Source organism: Myotis nattereri (genome assembly GCF_964212035.1).
Source record: "Myotis nattereri genome assembly, chromosome: 7".
NCBI lineage: Eukaryota > Metazoa > Chordata > Mammalia > Chiroptera > Vespertilionidae > Myotis > Myotis nattereri.
In genome coordinates this window covers 27,374,729-27,392,115 of record NC_138082.1, presented here as the reverse complement: position 1 = coordinate 27,392,115, position 17,387 = coordinate 27,374,729, and positions in this window count along the sequence as shown.

Genomic DNA, 17,387 nt, shown 5'->3' with positions numbered 1-17,387 from the left:
GCTAAAGGAGTTCATCACCACCAAACCAGCATTATATGAAATGCTGAAAGGTATTCTTTAAGAAGAGGAAGAAGAAAAAGGAACTCTTACCATTTGCCACAGCATCGATGGAACTGGAGAGCGGATAAATACCACAAGATCTCACTTATTTGTGGAATATAATGAACAACATAAACTTATGAACAAGGACTGATCCAGAGACGGAGAGGCATTGATTGGACTGTCAGGCCTTGGAGGGAAGGTAGGGGAGGGTGGGGGCAAGGGGGAAGGATCAACCAAAGGACTTATATGCAAGCATATAGGCCTAACCAATGGACACGGACAACGGGGGGGGTGAGGGGATGAGCGGGGGGGGGGGTGGCGGGGGGGGTAGAGGGTACACATATGTAATATCTTAATCAATAAAAAAATATTAAAAAAAAAAAAGAGTTAGGGCAGGTTCCCTATCTCTGACCCTAGCTTATCACTTTCTAACTTTTTTTTCCTTAGCTTCTGATGTCAAGTTGCCTGATAAATACTTTATGTTGAATGCAAGTCAGATTTCCTAAGCTTTCCAGAAAGTTAGTTTACAAAATAAAAAAAAAAAATAAGAGGATAAAAACATTTATGAAATTAATAGAACATTGAATTGGGTAAAAAATAACAACAACAAATACCCTTTGGGGAAGGTGGGGGGTGCGCACTGAGGGGATAAGGACAATATGTACTGCCTTAATCAATAAAGAAAGAAAGAAAGAAAAAAAACACCCTCTCTGAATATGTACTATAAAATGATTCTCAGAATTGAGATCCATAACACTAATAATTCAGAGGCCATTGATATTATCAGGAAATATCTTTGAACAGGTATGGCTGTTTTGCAGGATGACAATATAAAAAATTGAAGGGGTACCACAAAATCTACTACGCTGTCATGCTCATCTTTTATATATGTATTATCCATTGGGTAATTTAAACTTTTATTATTACTACTAGAGGCCCAGTGCATGAAATTCATGCACTGGAGGGGTGTCCCTCAGCCCAGCCTGCAACCTCTCCAATCTGGGACCCCTTGAGGGATGTCCGACTGCCTGTTTAGGCCCAATGCCACAGGGGTCAGGCCTAAACCAGCAGTCAGACATCCCTCTCACAATCCGGGACTCCTGGCTCCCAACTGCTCACCTGCCTGCTTGCCCCTAACCGCTTCTGCCTGCCAGCCTGATTGACACCTAACTACTCCCCTGCAGGCCCGATTGCCCCCAACTGCCCTCCCCTGCTGTCCTGGTCCCCCCCAACTGCCCTCCCTCCCCTATAGGCCTGGTTGCCCCTAAGTGCCCTCTCCTGCAGGCATGGTCCCCCCAAACTGACCTCCCCTGCTGGCCTGGTCACCCCCAACTGCCCTCCCTCCCTGCTGGCCTGGTCGCTCCCAACTGCCCTCCCCTGCTGGCCTGATTGCCCACAACTGCCCTCCCCTGCCAGCCATCTTGTGGTGGCCATCTTGTGATGACATGGGGGTGGCCAATGTGACCACATGGGGGTGGCCATCTTGTGCTAGGGCATGATGGTCAATTTGCATATTACCTCTTTATTATATAAGATTTCTTTTTTCAATAATCTAATACATTTACAATCTTCTATTTAATTTTTTTAAGTTTTGAATGTTGTTGATTTTTTTATAAAGTTGCAGTAAAACACACATAAAGTTGATCACCTTAGCCATTTCTAACTGTACAGTGCAGTAGTGTTAAATATATTCAAATTGAATTTTTTCACCTTGCACAAATGAAACTCTGTATCCATTTAGCAGCAACATCCCCTAACCTCTAACAACCACATTCTGATTTCTCTTTCTTTGAATTTGAATACTCTAGATACTTCATAGGAGTGCAATAATACAGTATTTACCTTTTTGTGACTGGCTCACAAACTGAAGGGCTTGGGATTCTCATATACTAAGCTAAGATAATAAGATAATATGCTATTCTTTGTCCCTGAAATTCTGAAAATGCCTAGGGCAAAGTAATCTCCTCTGATCTTCTGGACTGATTGATCCTTTAAAGGATTCTATGAAACCTTCATGGACTCACCTGGGCACCTTTTGGAATAATCACTAAATACATCCATGAAAGCAGCTCTCTAAGCATCTGTAGTTCTAGGGGAATGTTTCACCTTCAAATGTCCTGCAAACACAGATTCAAGTCCCACCCCAACCATATTTTCAAGGGAATGTACAATTCTGAGAAATTTATTCAGTATTTCTCATTGTATTCAGGTCTAATAATATTTTTTATTTTTTATTTTTTTTAAATATATTTTATTGATTTTTTACAGAGAGGAAGGGAGAGAGATAGAGAGTCAGAAACATCGATGAGAGAGAAACATCGACCAGCCGCCTCCTGCACATCCCCCACCGGGGATGTGCCTGCAACCCAGGTACATGCCCTTGACCGGAATCGAACCTGGGACCCCTCAGTCCACAGGCCGACGCTCTATCCACCGAGCCAAACCGGTTTCGGCTCTAATAATATTTTTTAGACTGCTTGATGCCTTCCCTGAATTCTGACCATATCATGAGCAGTCATTTAGCTCATATCAATTATTTTCATTTAAATTTTTTCACATAGAACTTCCCACTTTGTGTGTGTATGGTTATTTGTTTGCTCCCTGACCTAGACTGCAAACTCCATTAGTGTTAGAAGCTTTCCCATCTCTTCCTTTTAGTATTCCTGGTGCCTAGAATATTGCCTGGTGATACTCAATAAATATTTGCCAAATAAATAAATGAAACTGAGCCAGTAAACTTTGTTTCCATTCAGCTGACATTGGAGATCCAACATTAGGCTGAGAAATTTGGACTTTATCCTGTGGATGGTGGGAGTTCAAAAGAGTTGTAATCTGGGCAGTGAAAGGATAAAAAGTATATTTTAGAAATTTATTCTGGGAGCTGAATGGAAGATAGATTGCAGAAAGCAGAGCTGGGGGCATGACAATTAGTTAGAAGAATTAATAAGATAATAATAGCCTCGCCGAAACCGGTTTGGCTCAGCGGATAGAGCGTCGGCCTGCGGACTGAAAGGTCCCAGGTTCGATTCCGGTCAGGGGCATGTACCTGGGTTGCGGGCACATCCCCAGTAGGAGATGTGCAGGAGGCAGCTGATCGATGTTTCTCTCTCATCGATGTTTCTAACTCTCTATCTCTCTCCCTTCCTCTCTGTAAAAAATCAATAAAATATATTTAAAAAAAAAAAGATAATAATAGCCTAGACAGAAGACTAAACAATGAGAGTATCAGTGAGTAGAGAAAGGAGTGGACAGTGATGAGAGTGACTGAAAAGGAGAACGATAGGACTAAAGGACTCACTGGATTTGATGAATAATGAGGAGGAAAGAAGATAAAATGATCCCCGTTTTGGGGCTTGGACAATTACTTATATAAGAGTGCTGGATGATAAGCAGTTTTGAAAGAACAAAATAATGAATTTGACTTGAACAGTTTGACTTAAAAGTCCTGGTATAACATGTCATTTGAGGTGGCAAAAAGCAATTAAATATATGGAGTTGTTACTGAGAGAAAATAGGTAAGAACTGGAGATCAAAATTTTGAGCGTCTGCACAAAAGTGATAGTGAAGGACTGGGCAGGGATGAGGTCAGCCAGAAAGAGTAAAAATCTTGACCAGAGAGGGACAACCATGTCAGGATCATCCAAGGTGCCTTTTCAAATGAGACATAATTTGCCTTGTCCAATCTGGTTTTATAGATGTAATGTTGTGTTGTATATTGGGGTTCTCAGTGCACTAGGCCTGAAACAGGCTTGAGAACCAGTGGGCTTAGAATGATATATGATGACCAAGAAAAGAACCCTGGAAAACAGTTTTAAGAGTTTATCCACAAGGAAGGACTTGGTAAGGATATTGAGATATATCACTACAAGATGTAGGAGAATAAACACAAGGAAAGCAAACGAACAAAGGAACAACAAAGAAATGTCCTTAAAACTCTGGGTCTTGATATGTTCAAGAAGCAAGAATGGTCATTAGTGGTGGATGCTGATAAGTCAAGCAACACAGACACTTAGGGGTCACTATTGAATTTGATAATTGATCTGTTTATGACCTTGGCGAGAGCAGCCAGATTTAATGGTGAATTTATCAGTGAGCAGAACATGAGGAACTAAAGACAATGAATTATAGTTTATAACTCTTTTAAGAAGTGTGGGCTGTGAAAAGCATGAGTGATAAGATCCAGGTATGAAGAAAAATTGTTACGTACTATTTTTCAGATGAGGCTGAAAGACATGAAGCTCAGTGGAAAGGGAGAGTTTGATGGTCTATTGGAAGAGAGTTATAAGGGATAAAACAGGAGAGTAGCTACAAATATCAGAACCTCATACACAAGTCTCACCTAAAAGTCTAGGGATATAACTAAGGGTTTTAAACTAGATGCACAAGGGATTATATTTTAAAAACTGAAAACAAAAAACTATGGAGCATTATGGCAATTAGATTAGCTAAGGGCAAATAGATGACAGAAAACCAGCTAAGAGGCTTTTGTAGTGATATAAGTGAAACATTATAAACTAGGTCAGTGGTATTGCAGGAGAAGAGTGGAGGTTGAACGGAACAAATATTTGGGAATGAAAATCAATATGAACTTTTGAGGGCTTGGAGATAGAAAGTGATGAAGAGGAAGGTGCTTAGAGAGCATCCAGGTTGAGGTATGTTGAAATTGTGGTTCAAAAGAAATTTGCAGGTAGATGTTCAAGGAAATATTGAGAAGGAGCTCAATAGAAAGAGCTGGAGTAGTTGTGCATTATTGGAGAGACCTTGGTAAACGATCTTTTGGAATGAAAGGAAAGCAGATATTGGATTACAAATATGGGAAATGTATTTGAAGAATTTCCAAAGAAAAGCATTTGTAAAGAAGGCCGGAGTGCTAAGATTAGAGAAATAGGATATAAACTAGAAAAGATTAGTATCTTCGAGACCCAGTGTAACTGCCAGAGTTGATGGTCAATGACTATTTATTAGGTCCAATTGACTTGGTGACATTAAGTAGGACCAAGAAGGACCAATAAGACCAAGATGATCAATTTAAATATGAATTCAGAAATGTCTGTTTAGCACAATGGGGATCACTGGATATCTTATTGGCCAACTTTTTAAAATTATGGTCTCAATGAAACAAAATTTCAGTGGTTATAGATAGAAAAGATTGTGTGGAAAATTAAGACAAAATGTGTCCTGTAATCTTTTGGGGTTTTGTCTAAAACCTTATGCTATTCTAGTTCTGAAAAATTTCATAGACTTATTAGTAGATATTTACGATATATAATTTATGATAATATGAATTTGATAACTTCTACATTTTTTTTCCTTAAAAATGTTTCCTAAGTAGAATGTAGATCAATAGAATGTAGAACAGGATTCTAATGCATGTCTAGCGTGATGGGCTCATGTAAGTGTGCCTTATCAGACACTGAGCATTGTGAAATCCATTTGGAGTTATTTTTGAATTTATTTTTCAAATAATTATTTGATTAAAATATTAAATAAGCTAATGTTTATTAAAGACTAACTTCTTGCCAGGAATTATAGTCAGTATTTTATAGAGATAATCTCATTTACTTCTCATGTCACTTAACCAGTGAGTACTAATAATGTTCTTATAAGTGATAAAACTGAGGTACAGAAAAGTAATCTGTTAACTGTGGCCTAGCTGATAAGCTCACTTGCCCATGAGTCTGACAAATGCACCTGTGGTCTTACCTTCTGTATCTCAGTTTCTCCTGCAATTTTGCACACGCCCCATGTGCTTTAACACACACACACACACACACACACACACACACACACACACACACAGTACCAAAAAATGTGTTTCTAAAGTAATTTTTCTTTCATGAAAATCAATTAATGAAGTTAGGAAGAGAAATAAAACATTTCAATTTCATTACCCTATACAAAATAGTCCAAATTTTGAACTAGCAGTTCATTTTTGCCAAAACCAGGTGAGTGTCTGAAAATCTCTTGTATTGGGGCTAGCAAAATTTGTTTGTGTTTTTACTGTGAATATTGCTATGTCAGAATTTTTCAGGCAGGTAATTTTATGCACTAGGACTGGTCTCTGAGTATTCCAATTAATTATTTTTCCAAAATTGAATTCTGCCAATTTATACAAACAACTACAGCTTATTTGAAACATTACATTGCATTTTTAGCACCTTCAGTTTAAATTGCAAAATTCCATGACACCACTCAGTAGTTTGGAATGCTCTTGGTAAAGTAAGGGCTTATCAATAGACCATGCCTCTTAATATTCACTGAGAAACATTTAAACAGCATCTTGTAAATATTTATCACTCATATGCAGTGAAAACAGTAAAATAATTAGACAAGAGCAGGGTAGTCACTGATACACATTTCATAATTCCACATAGCTGCATCCAAGTATTTAATAAAATATCATTGCTCATTTTATCTCAAATTCTGGTACATTGTTTTCAGGGAAAAAAATTAGAAGGCATTGAAAATATTCTTGGAAATGTGGATGTTTCCCCAGCTGGTATTTAACTATATCATTTGCTTTGTTTTTCTATCTATCTATCTATCTATCTATCTATCTATCTATCTATCTATCATCTATCATCTATCTATCTATCTATCTTTCTATCTCCTTATCATCATCATCATCATCATCATCATCATCATCATCATCTGTCTATCATTTATTTATCACATGCTTCCAAATATGTCATATACATGGTACAACCAGAGAAAGCAGAAACAATAGAGTTGAGTGTAATTATACCTGTATCTATCTATCTATCTATCCACAAACAAAACTGATACACAATCATTACAGCTTCCACCATGTGGTAGAATTGACTAGTTGCAGATGGTTCATGAGGGAATCAAGTGAGTGACTCAGGTTTCCAGCAGTCACTGCTACTGTGAGCTCTAGCTGACAGGCGCCACTGTAGTTACAGGTAAGGAGTTGTTACGGATGGCTCACACTTCAGACATGTAGCCACAACCATTCTCTCACATCTTAGAGTTGATATCAGGAGAACACTAGACATTCTTGTTCCTGAAAGTGCTACTAGGATTCCAAAGCCAGAGATGTAATGTACTTATGTAATCTTTCTAGGCCTGGTTAATTTCTCTCTCTTCCAAAGAGCTTCCCCTCTCCTTGTAGCAGAGACGATGCTGAGTGGCTCTCAGACGGGTTTCATTTTCTTTGTGGGCACACAGAAGGAAAACATTTTGCACTCTGAGTCCCTTAGAGCAATTGAATTCTGACTAATAGGATGCCTAAGTCATACAGGTTAGCAATTATTTTACATCACATAGTGTATTCTTTTTCTCTTAAGAAAAATGATCAAATCTTTTGATAATAAGAATGTGCTTTTTTTAAAAAAAAAGATACTTGGCCAAATGTATGAGTCAAGGTATTTCTAATAGTTTAAAAGATAGTTAATGCCAGGATGAGTGAGAAAGGTGAAGGGAAGATAGTCAATAATATTGTGGTAGGTTTTCATGGTGACATGATTACTACAATTAGTGGGGTGATTACACTGTAACGTATGAAAGTGCTGAATTACTACATTGTACATCTGAAACTAAAATAATTAATATAATATTGCATATCAATTATACTTAAATTTAAATAAAACTGCTTATATTTATGCTATTTTATTATTTTCTTTTTCTATAAAATATATTTTATTGATTTCAGAGAGGAAGGGAGAGGGAGTGAGATATAGAAACATCAATCATGAGAGAGAATGATTGATTGGCTGCCTTCTGCACTCCCCCTACTGGGGATCAAGCCCAAAAACAGGGCATGTGCCCTTGACCAGAATTGAACTCAGGATCCTTCAGTCCATGGGCCAATGCTCTTTCTACTGAGCCAAACTGGCTAGGGTTTATTTTAATATTTTTCCTACTAAAATGGCATTTCAAGTTTAAATACGCACACTACATTCTGAAAGGTCTTTTTGATTTTCCAATAGATGTCTCTGTCTGGGATGATGTCATGGATCCCACATCAGCTTAGGGAACACATAGAGACAACACCAAGTTGGGACAGGACACTGACTGGAGCTCAGGTGTTACTGAAGGCTAAAGGAAATAAAAAAATTTTCCTTTGTGTTATTTTCCTTTAACAGATGGATTGAAGATGCCCCAAAGAGCAGACAACAACTGAATTTTACTGGTAAGTCAACCAGCTGGGCCTGGGTTGTTCCCAGGTACCATTATTGCTTCCTCTGGGATCCAGCCTGTGCAGGTCAGTCATGTGGCTTCAATTTCCTTTCTGGAGGCCAGCACACAGCACTTCAATCGCCTGGTGTTGTGTTGCAGAAGGAAGTGGGGTCACTGAGGCATGTCTGGACAGCAGGTGGCAAAATGCAGTAAAAAGATGAATGACAATTGTTTTCAGTGGGCTGCCCTGTGCTTGGGGTGGTTAAGGGGTATGTCTGTGTGAAATAGAGCCAAACGCCACCTCTAAGCTCCACTTACTGTGTTCTCTTTTCTCAGCCCCACCCCACATGTATCATTTGCAAGCTTTTTTCATTGGAAAATATGAAATTGTCATGTACGATTTATCTGAAAGTTCTAAATGTGGTAGCAATCAGTTAATTATAATTGTTATTTTCGCTGATCTTACATTACTTTTTCCCTTTTCTGGCCAAAAAAAAAAAAACCACACACAAAACAAACAACAAAAACAAAAAACACACACAAAACACAGATAAACAAACCTCAACTGTCCCTTGAGAACCCATTCTTTCCATTTCTTAGAGTCAGTTGATGACTGGGGTGCAAATATTGACTAGGGTAGGGAGAGGCACCTAGGCTTGGCCAATCCAAGCTTCAAATCCCCTTAAGTCACAGTAAGTATTTCATATTTCCAAACATAGTGAATTTGTGTTTTTGTGCTGTAGAGACTAGGAAGAGATGTTCTCTTATTCTATTGGAATTGAACTGGGGAGAACATATGGAGAGACACACTGCTAGCTTCTTCCCACCGCCTGCAGTCTGAGGATGAAGGCAGCACTTGGAGTCGAGCAGAGACATACTAAGCCAAAAGAAAGAGAGAAACATCATCCCAATAGCATAGTTTTAACCCCTTGATTTTTCTCCCTTTTTTAGTTTTAGTTTATTTTCTTATAGTAGATTGAATGCTAGTTTATGTCTCCCATTTCAAAAACAAAATTATAACATAGCACTACAGTGAAGCTCTTCTTGAAATTCCAACAACACACATTTGGGAAATTTATCAGGAACTTGTTTATTAGTTCTTTTTTGAAGGGAGAAATTAAGTGCAATCAAAAATAAAACTTCTCAGGAATGCAAATTTAGGTATGTTTTAAATTTTGATATGCATCATTTCAGACTTTGGTATGTATTCCTAGCAAAATACCTATCAGTGGGTCTGTCAGTACACAGTGCTAATGATGCTACCTATGGTGAGTGTGCTTTACCATACTCAAAGGTATTTTCATAGTTTTGCCTGTCTGTTTTGGAAAAAAAAAATATGGTTGGTCAAAGGGAAACTAAATAAAAGAATTAGGAGAAATCACCATCTACTGTGGGAAAGCTGTTATAGTCATCATTCCTAGAATAAACAGCCAATATTTCAAGATTTGATCTATGGCTTAATCACCACTTAATGATCCATGGGTATGTGTGCTGGCATCAGTGGAATTGTTCCAGAATTCAGATCTAACCTTAAACTTTTCTTGTAAAGGACCAGATAGTAAATATTGTAGGCTTTGCAGGCCACAAGGTCTCTATTGCAACCAGTCAATGCTGCTGTGACATGAGGGCAGCCATAGACAGTATGTAAATAAAGGAGCATAGACAATATGTAAATATAGACAGTACATACATGACTGAGATGGCTGTGTTAAAAAAAACTTTATTTATGGACACTAAGAGTTTAATTTTGTGTATTTCTTGCATTTTATTCAATACAATTTTCCTTTTTACTTTTTCCCAACCATTTCAAAATGTAGACAATATTCCTAACTCAAATGCAAAAACAGGTGGTGGGCTTACTTAGCCCATTCCGTTGGCTGCGGTTTGCTCAACCCATGACCTTAAAGGCATGTTCAGTCTTTAGATGATTCTTAGTCTCTTAGTTAACCAAAAAGTCGTGGTTATTCTCCTGTCTGATTTTTATTCCTTTGTGAGTCAATGAATCATTTGAAAATACTCTATTTACAATGTTAAATTTCAGGTTTAGCTTTCAATTTCACATTTTTGTTGACTCAAAATTAGATTGTTATTTTTTTAAACTTTAATTTCACCATAAGAGAATAAGAGAGAAGAATAAATGGATAAATTTTATAAATTGGAAGGAATGTTAGGTGTAGTTAGACATAATATTAGAATCCACCTATATGACAAATACCAAGAATTCTCAGATGTCTTTCAATGCTTTAGAACTACGACTCAGGAGAGGATTAATCCAAATATTGAAAGATGCGTTGAAAATGTGTAAAACTAGGGGGAATGTCAAGAGGATGTTGATTATTAGTGTTGATTGGTAAGCATGTGTGAGTTTAAAAATGAAACATTGTTTTGGTAGATGTTTGATCAAATCGTAAGGGGATATTTTCTTGGTGGCAGCTACTTTTATTATACCATCAAGAAAATATAGGTTCATGGCATGTTTTGAAAAGCATAATCTTCTTTAAATAGGATCATTTGGAATAATTTTACCAACAGAATTTCCCATAGGGTATTTTCTGTTTCTGGCTTTTCAGGGATTGAGAAGGGACTATGTTACAAACCTCTAACCTCTAAAGCAGAAACTATAGTGGTAGAAAGGGTAGAGTTCAAATTTCAAAAGGTTTTCTGGTTAAAAAGAAAGAACAAAGCAAAACACTTTTGAAACTGACAAACAGAAATATCTCTTCCCTAAGTTAAATTTACCTTTGGATTTAAAAACAGAAAATGCCAGGCAAAGCACAAGTGAGCATCCAATGAAAGAAGTTATTGTTTTACATGCTGGGAAGCCCACATTCCTGACATTCCCCTCTAAAATACACAAGACCCTTGAGACATCGTTTTGCTGCTTCCAACCTTTATGTATTTAAAATAAAACCCAGACATCTCTTTAAAGCACACTCCTAGGATATTTACATATAAGCAGATAATATCCCTAGATTTATGTTCTATGTGTACAGATATGATTAGCAATATGCTTTTATTTGTATGTTCACCTGAAATGATAAGAAATGGGCCTTCAGATTTTCTATAACTAGAATTTGTCCACAATTTCAAAAAAAGGAATCAAGAGAAATGATTATTTTAGGAAAAGATTGAAAACAATTCTGTAAGTATTAGAAGGCAAATACATAAAAAAGATAAAAAGCCTTATGTACTAAAATTTTTAAGTGAAAATAATTGCATTGCAGAATGACACTCATATATAAGGTATCTGTAGAATATATTAAAATTAAATTCAAATATATACCTAATATGTGTACAGTTCAGAGATATACAACTTCATGGTAGCCCTTAGTTCAATGATAAACACAAATTTAAAAGTACAAAATTAGCCCTAGCTGGTTTGGCTCACTGAATAGAGCGTCGGCCTGGGAACTGAAGGATCCCAGGTTCGATTCTGGTCAAGGGCATGTACCTTGGTTGCGGGCACATCCCCAGTAGGGGGTGTGCAGGAGGCAACTGATCATCGATGTTTCTCTCGCATCGATGTTTCTAACTGTCTATCCCTCGCCCTTCCTCTCTGTAAAAAATCAATAAAATTATTTTTTTTAAAAAAGTACAAAGTTATGTAAAAATAGAATATGGTAATGGTAGGTTACATAAATTGTACTGTAAAGGGTGATAGAAATTTGGAGGAGACAATCAATGTGGGCTGTGCAGTTAAAGTATTGCTGAGAATGGGTTTGAGCCAGACCATCTGAGTAGGTGAGGTTTAAGGTGCACTGCAATGAAAGGAAAAGGCTTTGCAAGCAAGGACCTGGAAGGCAGGACTTGGCTTGGGTGGCTGTTTCTAAAGCAAAATTGGCTGGAGTAGATGTTTTATGTAACTGAGGAAAGAGTCAGTAATCAGTATAAACTTTACACTGAATATACAGACTCATGGGGGGTAGCCACAGCCCCATTTAAGTCTGCATTTAATTGTCCCTTTAAAAGCCAATAGGGGAATTTCTTTCTCTTCCTGAGCTGTATCTTGGACTGTGTAATAATTAAGCTCAGAATTCCTATGGATCCTTAAGTCACCAAATAGAATCTTGGTTCAGGGATTAGTGTCCAGATGCATTTAATATACAAAACTCCAAACCTGATTTAAAGTTCAATTTTGTCACCACCCCAGCTGGGTTGCAGACAGGAAGCCAAGGTTGGGGTGTGGTCTTCATTACCCCCTTCTCTCCCGCCCCACCTGCCTAAGAGTGGTTTCTGATTCCAACCCTTCTCCGGCATCAGGGCTGGGGTGGCAACCAGGGAGGGAAATAAAGATAAGAGGCAGGTCTCACCTGGCTCACGGTGTTGCAAGATGGCTTTGTGCTCAGCTGGATCTGCCTGGTGTTCTGAGCTACCTCTTCCGAGTACCGAGTAGCCACCTGGATTACTTGGAGGCTCCCATGGGAATCATGAGACTTTGCTACAGTGATGCAGACACCACTTCCACCCCTTCCTGGGGACTGTCCACCCCTCACAGACTCTCTCTGGTCGCGTCACTCCTCCAGTTGTTCATGGTGCAGGATACTCATTTTTAGGGACTTTACTAGTAGCTCAGAGGTTACTGTGAAGGAAATAAAATCTGTTTCCTAACTTTTGTCCTGGCAACCGCAGGTTTCTACAGCCCAAGGCTGCCTTAGGGAGACTCTTAGGTCTAAGTAAAGCCTCCATCCTTGAATAGGTTACTTATTTGAAATATGTCTTAATATTTGACATATTTAAAGACACACCTTATAGACCTTATTTTAAATGCCATTGTTTGTACATGCCATCATTGCATCTAGACCTTTGAAAGTGGGAAAACAATTCTTGGAAATTGACTGGGTTCATTACAGTGACCTCAATCGGTCTGTGGCCGTGTATTGACATCACATACACATACGAAAACCCAGGAGGTACATTGTTAGTGGCTTTGCCTAATTGATGCAAACCTACATAAAGTAAAGGTTCTTACGTCTTTTAGTGTCAGAGACTCTGCAGTCTAGGGGAGGTGGTCTACAGACCCCAGCTCAAAAACATCTTCTTTAAATGCACAAAATAAAACAAAGAATTTGTTTTATTCAAAGGAAATCAATTTTAATGGAATACAGTTATCCAATCATTAGAAAGTGCTATAAGAATGTGTGCATTTTTCACTATATAACAAGAGCTAGTAGCCGGTCCAAGAATATTATACTTTTGAAATAGTATTTCATAATAGCTCTACCACTGAAATGTGATATATGATAGCCGTGGTTTCTGTTGATGACACAGACAGAGGTATTGCGCATGCTGCTGTGGTTTGTTTCATGAATTCCTAGTTAAGGGAAGTGCTAAATTTCAGTTAAAGAACAAGGAGAATAATGATTTCTGAATCCCATCCCCAATCAAAAACAATCTATTTGCATATTGTCACTACCCCTTCCTGAGAAATAATGCCAGTTGCGCTATTGAGGAGGTTTCGCCTGTAGAATTCAATGAGAGATTTACCCTTTCCTTGACTCACTCCTTTTATTGATTTCCCCCCATCCCTGCGTTTCCCCTGGTAGATTGTAACAGGCTGTTTACAGTGCTCCATTGGGCCTGGCTTCCCCCATCAAACGGCTTGGTCCCTAGCTACTGAAAAATATTATGTTTCGCAGAACAGCAGTTTATTTTTCTTTCTTAGAATTTTCCTGCACATTGGGCCATTCATCCACACTGGATATGACTTTTGAAACAGCACGAAGGGGACTATCAGGACCAACAGTTTTCCTTTTGCCTAATAAGGTGATGATGGCATCACAAATAAAACGCCTCCCTTCCTCTGCAAATGCAGGCCTCCTGATGGGATTTCTACTTTGCCTCTTCAGCAGTGTGAAATGACTCAGGGAAAGACTTAATAAGTAGATGTCAGCCACATGGGAAGCAAAAAAAAAAAAAAAAAAAAAAAAGGAAAAAATGATAAATGCAACCCTGGGCAACCCTATGGTGACACAGTTTGGTCGCACACTTTGCATTCGATTCCATAGTTTTCCTGTGTTAAATATGGTCAGGGATTCCCAAGTAGCTTCAGCCTGAGGCTATTACTTCTAATAATTGAGACTGATGAAAGGTCATGGTATTTTTATAGCTTAACTGTGACATGCAATATATCACTTTGCTTCTGTCAAAGAAAATATTATACACTTCATTGGCAAAAGGTTTGATCCTGCCTTTTTCCTCCCTCACCGTCGACAATGTATTTGCTTGGTTTACTGATAAATTTTATATTTAAAATGTTCCAGAAAATTGTCTGGTGCTAGAATAAGACCATTCAGGTATAAAGCAAATGTTTCAGGATCATTAGGAAATTAATTATGTGAAATGATTGACACATTGCCACCAGAGGGGAAGTTTTACATACAGCCAGGCCCGTTTGAATACAATGCCACAGATTCCTGGTGAAAAACTGCTTATTGTATTAAAATGGGAAAAGTCATTTTGATAGGAAATCAACTGTTTTGAAAATTGTGCATTCCATGGATTTCCACTCTATGGTGATTTTTCCGCCTATTTGTGCTTAGAAGAGTGGTAGTTTCTGAATTCTTATTTATGAACTGGAACCCTAGCCATCAGGGCTTGGAAATTTTTTTGTAATTAGAAAAAATATATGTATTTTAAATTTTTTGGAAGAGTGAAGAAAATCAGGAATAAAATAGGTTATTTATGATAAAGGAAATGGCACATATTAAAAGCCAGGAAATATAGCCAAAGAGTTATTTAGAGGAAAATTCAGTGTGTAAAATTAAACTTAAATTGAATTACCCATACAGAATAATAGAAAATATGTATACTGAGCCTGTAATCTAAGAATTCTCCCAAATTCTCAAAGATGACAGGAAAACTGATTTAAAAAGATAAAAGTAAAAATTGGGATTTTTAAAAAAGAGAAATACTGAGTTTAATACATTCTAGAACTATTTATAAAAGATATTACACATATGCCTTACATTTTAATTTAAGTAAGTAGTTACAAGTCAATAAAAAAATCTGTATAACCAGACAGAATGTAAAATAGCAGCTTCTAGTACCTGTTACAGTAGTGAACTTGGATGGGCTGCTGGCTGTGTTCTCCTGAATCAATCCTCTGAAAACTACAGAAGCTCATGGAGGCTGGAGGGTCAGGGAAACTCACAGAAACTGAGAAAAACATGCATTGGGAATGAAGACCACCAAGAGCCATGCCTGGTTTTCAGCCAAGGCGCACAGTGACAGGAGACAGATCAGGGAGAGTTTGTTGGAAGAAAGCTGTTTAGTTCCCTGTACCTTTCGATGATCACCTTGACATATTGCTATCTCTGCCTTTGCCATGAAAGGCCACTGGTGCTGTGAGGAGTAGGGTGGCCGCTCTACTTGGCATTCACATCTTCAGTCCTCTTTCCCCAAACCCCCAAAGTAGGCTGATAAACTAAAAGTATCAACCCTGTGCCCACTATAAATTAGTCTTGCTTGATAGAGAAATTTTTATAGATGGAACCTTAGAGTATGTACTTTTTTGTCTAAGACAGTGGTTCTCAACCTTCCTAATGCCGTGGCCCTTTAATACAGTTCCTCATGTTGTGGTGACCCCCCAATTTCATTGTTACAAATTGAACATAATTAAAGCATAGTGATTAATCACAAAACAATATGTAATTATATATGTGTTTTCTGATAGTCTTAGGCGACCCCTGTAAAAGGGTCATTCGACCCCCAAAGGGGTCGCGGCCCACAGGTTGAGAACCGCTGGTCTAAGACTTCTTTCACTCAGCATGACAGTTTTTGAGATTCATCCATATTAATGTATATATATATTAATGATATATATATATATCAGTCATTTTTTTTATTGCTGAGTCAAAGCCTACTGTAGAAAATACATTCTCCTATTGCTGGACATGAACTGTTTTTTTTTTTTTTAAGTTGTAACTAAAGCTACAGTGAATTACTTCATGCACGTTTGTTGTTGTTATTTTGTTTTTTAACATATGTTTCTTTGGAATAACTGGGTCATAGGTGAGATATTTGTCTATTTTTTTAAAAAGAAAGTAGGAGTGATTCTTCTAAAATTGTAGCATCTTACTATATCCACAGTATATGAAAGTTCCAATTGCCACACACAACATTTAAGAGTATATGTTTTTTATTTTAATGGGTGTATGGTGGTATCTCTTTGTAATTTAAATTTAAATTTTCATGCTTTCCAATCATATTGTGTTTTCATTTTTTTTAAAATTTATTCTAGTGACCAGTCCTAGAGTAGGTATAGGAGCTGCAAATATTGACTACTTCTAGATAATAAGATCCAGGATGAATATTATCTACTTTCTGCTTTTCTGCTTTTACAATGGGTGCTTATTATTATAATTAATCCAGAGAAACATTATTTGAAAGGTTAATTGGCTTAAGAAGTAACACACACCCTCGCACCCTCAGAGCATCTCTGAAAAACAGAGCAAGTCCTACATACCAACAAGGAACTGGGGTGTTGTTGCAAATAGAAAAGTCCAGCACTAGGGAGCTAAGCTAAGAAGGACTCAGGCACATAGGGTGCTGCCCCTTCTTCTGGGCTCTTTTACTCTTCACACTGCACCTTTGCACCATTTCCAAATAAACATTCAACCAACCAGGATGGTCATATCGAATAATAGATGATTGACAGTTATTCAGATTCTCTGCTAATCTGTTTGCCGGCACAGAAAAGCAGAAGCAAATGATATTTTGCAACTACAAATTTGTTTCATCTGAATGTAATAATTTTACTCTGCTTAGGACCTTGTTATGGTATAGTCTGCATGTGTATATTTAATGCCTATTGTATATAAGCCATTATGTGCGATCTTTGCAGGTTCATAGATGGTCAGCCTATGTAGAACCAGCATCCATTACAGCTGCTTCTGGGATGAGCAACGTGAGGTGCTCTGGCAGCACTGCAGGTCCATCCGCTGTGCCATGCCTGCTTGAGGAGCATCAGCCCACTGGCTGAAGCTGACATTTTTGCAGCTTTCAGTTGCCAAGCATAATGCAATATATGCCACTGGAGAATATAAGAAATGACATTTAATTAAGTGTAAATTGTTTCAGCAATAAGCATTCACTTGTAATGCCTTATAACCAATGCAAACTTTTGTTTGCATCCTTGGTTTGTTTTGCATCCATTGACAGAGTGTCATGGCCAATGTCCCGTATTTTGTTGTTAGTGACCTGCATGT